This window comes from Lynx canadensis, chromosome X (assembly GCF_007474595.2).
Source record: "Lynx canadensis isolate LIC74 chromosome X, mLynCan4.pri.v2, whole genome shotgun sequence".
Classification (NCBI taxonomy): Eukaryota; Metazoa; Chordata; class Mammalia; order Carnivora; family Felidae; genus Lynx; species Lynx canadensis.
In genome coordinates this window covers 30,677,556-30,681,391 of record NC_044321.2, presented here as the reverse complement: position 1 = coordinate 30,681,391, position 3,836 = coordinate 30,677,556, and the positions used below count along the sequence as shown (strand labels likewise).

At 35.3% G+C, this 3,836-nt stretch overlaps 1 pseudogene; it reads left to right on the top strand.

Annotated features, from left to right (window-relative positions):
- Positions 1-787: 787 nt before the first annotated feature.
- Positions 788-887, top strand: LOC115507936 (annotated as a pseudogene).
- The last annotated feature ends 2,949 nt before the right edge of the window (positions 888-3,836 follow it).

Genomic DNA, 3,836 nt, shown 5'->3' with positions numbered 1-3,836 from the left:
TCACATTTCATGAGTTCAAGCCCTGTGTTGGGCTCTGTGCTGACAGTGCAGAGCCTGCTTGGGATTCTCTCTCTCCCTCTGTCTCTGCCCCTCCCCCACTCATGCTATCTCTGCCTCTTCAAAATAAATAAATATATTAATTTTTTTAAAAAAATAGTCGTCTTTTCTACAGTCATGTTTTAGAGAATCAGAAAGATAAAAGATCTTATAATTTTTTCAAGTACAAAATGTATACACATTCTTTGATAAGTAGATATAAACTTTGTGTTATTACAGCACAGTACTTTTCATAAGGCAGCCATACTTGTCTGATGTTTTATGTGTTAGCTGTTTTTAAAAAACATTTGAAATGATTTGGGACTCCACGTGCAGTGACCACATGTGTGAGTCATGTAGCTCACAATCTACAGTGAAGGTACACAACCTTCCTGCCTCAAGGAGTTGTCACTTTGTTTAGGCGGTATTTATGCTAAAGAACCTTCTAGAAATATAGAATTTCACAGAAGGAAATGCTAAGAACATAGTACCCTTTAGAGTTTGTGTATCTGCTGAAAGTCTAACTGTATTTTGCTGGTTTCAAAGCTCTAAATTAGATTTTCAGTGCAGGGATACAAAAAAAATCTAGGTAAGGGACAGCAAATAAATGCCTACAATTGCTTTTGTTCTGCCACTTAGACTTCCCCCCCTTAAGTTTCTGTAATTACAAAGACATTTTAAATGAGTCGATATTTCTAAGTTCATATATCACGTAGGAATCAAAACAGAACAGACCCATACAAATATAGCCGTATTTAGTACCAATACTAAAATTGGAATGATGCAGAGAATATTGGCATGGCCCCTGCACAAGGATGACACACAAAACAAACCATAAATGCCAACTAGAATCACAAAAGGTGTCCCTAAAATCTGAGAGCAAAACAGAAGATAGGAATTATAAAAAGTAGCATAGTTTCTCACACAAACAAAAGAAGTAATCTATGTCAGAGTTTCTCAACTTCGGCACCATTTGGGACAATTCATTCTTTGTTGGGTGACTATCTTGTGCATCGTGGGATATTTAGCAGCATCCCCGGCCTCTAACCACCAGATATCAATAGCACACATTCTCCCTGCTTTGTGACAATCCAAAATGTCTCCACTCCTTGCCAAATATCCCCTAGGGGAAGAAGGCCAAATCATTCCCTCCCACTCTTGGAGAATCATCGATCTAGCTTAACGCTTGTCCATCTGTGGACACGTAGGTGTGTTGGGGAGATTCTGAGATGTAGGATTGCTGGATCAAATGGATGTAGGACAATGCCTGGTGTTCCTTTGTGTCACAGAAAGATGAATGGTCAAAGTTTAATTTTTTTGTCAAACCAACAGGTGAGGGAAAATGTCTCTGTGTTGCTTTGTTTTGTATTTTCAAGCTCATTTTGACAGGACAATTTTTACTTATTCTGTGGTCAAGAAGATCACCTTAACAGGATTTGTTGTTCTTTAAAGTCACACTTCTCAAACTTGGTCATTGTTCAGACAATTTAAGTTAAGGAGAAAAGGTGTTTTTGTCTCCCTCTGTGGGCTTTAATCATTTTTACTAGCCAATTAGTTAAATTCAAACAAATATATAAAAGAGCTATCTTTAGCATACAGCTTCCATAAAGCTGTAAAAATGAAGTAATAAGTGTACAAATTAAATAATAACAGAAAAATCAAACCCAAATGTTCAAATTACAAATGCTAATTTAATGTGGCCAATGATATACCATGAACACTTAATCAGAGCAGACAATATGAATACGGAACTGCTGGTTAAGGAGGATACTTAGGTGTTTTCCTTTGCCTTTCCTACAGACTGCCACAATCTGCCCTCCATTGCTAAGCCACTCCATCACCTTAGATCTCATGAAAAGATCTAGGGAAGCATGTGAGCCTTCTTTTTTAGTACAAAATTATCATTTATGTATAAGTCCTTTCCTTCTAGAACCCTCTTTCTCTGATTGTAGAAGCATTTCTAAAAGCTTTGGTTCCCAGGCCCAGGGATTTGTGACCCCTCTGGGCCTGGTTTTTAGAGGGGAACTCATTTTCACCTATGCAATCATAGTTTATCTTTCTTGAGAAGTGACATTATTGGTTGCCAAGAATTTTCTGTGAAAGAATCAAAATTATCAATTGTATGGGTTTTTTTTTTTTTTGAGAGAAAGAGAACATACAAGAAGGGAATAGAGTCAGAGGGAGGGAGGGAAGGAAGGGGGAGGGAGAGAGAGAGAGAGAGAGAGAGAGAGAGAGAGAGAGAGAATCTTAAGCAGGCTCCACACTCAGCACAGAGCCCAAATCAGGGCTCAATTCCACAACCCTGGGATCATGACCTGAGCCAAAATCAAGAATCAGATGCTCAACTGACTGAGTCACTGAGGCTCTCCAAGTCATGACCATGTTAATAGATACTTTATAGTAACAGTCAAAATATAGTCATAATTGAAAAACACAATTGAGGGGTATTTTCTGTCATTCTTTGTTTCAAATGTATTTGATTTGCCTCACTAGAAGAGACACTTATAAATAACACCAGTAAATATAAAAGCAATTTTTCAAAATTATGAAAAAATAAAAATAATTATAACAAAACCTTAGCATAGATATTAAATGTAACTCTTCCTGGATAACATGGTAGAAAGGGAAATACTATGCATTACATATTTTCATGGTTTGGTAAAGGAAAATGCACCATTCCTTCATAATACCATACCTGTTTGAGAAATTTTAGGTATTTTTTCATTTTAAATATTTTGAGATATACTGTACTACATAATAATGGTCAGTGACCTAAAATTATGCTTTTTTAAAAAATAAAAGATAGCCATTTTATATTGCTTGAAATAAAAATCAAAGTCCTAATATTATAACTTAAGTCAATGAAGACATTTTGGTTGGGTGCAGAGCTCATACAGCATTAATCAGTCTGATAATCATTTTAGAACAGGAATCAGTAAACTTTTTCTACAAAGAGTTATATAAAAATATTTTAGACTTTGTGGGTCATATGTTCTTTGGCACAACTACTCAACTCTGTCATGGTAGCATGAAAGCAGGTTTAAACAAATTTTAAGTGAATGGGCACAGCTGTGTTCCAATACAATTTTATTTTCTAAAACATTTGACCCTTATATATCTTATCTTGGAGTATATTCTCAAGTACTAATTATCTTAATAATCCCTATAACTTTTTATCTGCTCATCATGATCGCTAGTACATTTCAAACTGAAACACTAACAGAAAAATGCAAAAAATGGATAGGAATGGTAAACAAACTTAGATATATTTATACAATTGAGTACCACTGTCCAATTAAAAGCAACAACCTAGTGATATGTGGATCAACATGAAGAATCTCAAACATTTCCTGCTGTGTGAAAAAAAAAAAAACAGACACAGCAGAATACATACTGTATGATTCCATTTATGTAAAGTTGTAGAACAGGCAATGCTAAGCCACAGCAACAGAAATCAAAAGAGAGGTTGCCTTGTGGATGCCATCATTGACTGGGAAGGAGTATAAAGAGACTTATTTCAGTGGATGTAAAATCTACCTCATTTTTTAAAAGGGTAAAAAAGAAAAAAAAGATTGCTTAAGACATCATTTATTTGCCAAAAGCATCCTAATCACAACAGGAATGTCAGTAACCTGGGTCTGAGGTCAAACTCATAATTTGATTCATAATCTGATATGCAGATGGGACTTATTTACACATTTCAGAAGTTAGATTTCACATTTACTTGGAGTTTGACTTATTTTGCTTTATGGCACTAGAACAGATACAAGAAAGGGAAAAAAAGCAAACATACCTAGAGA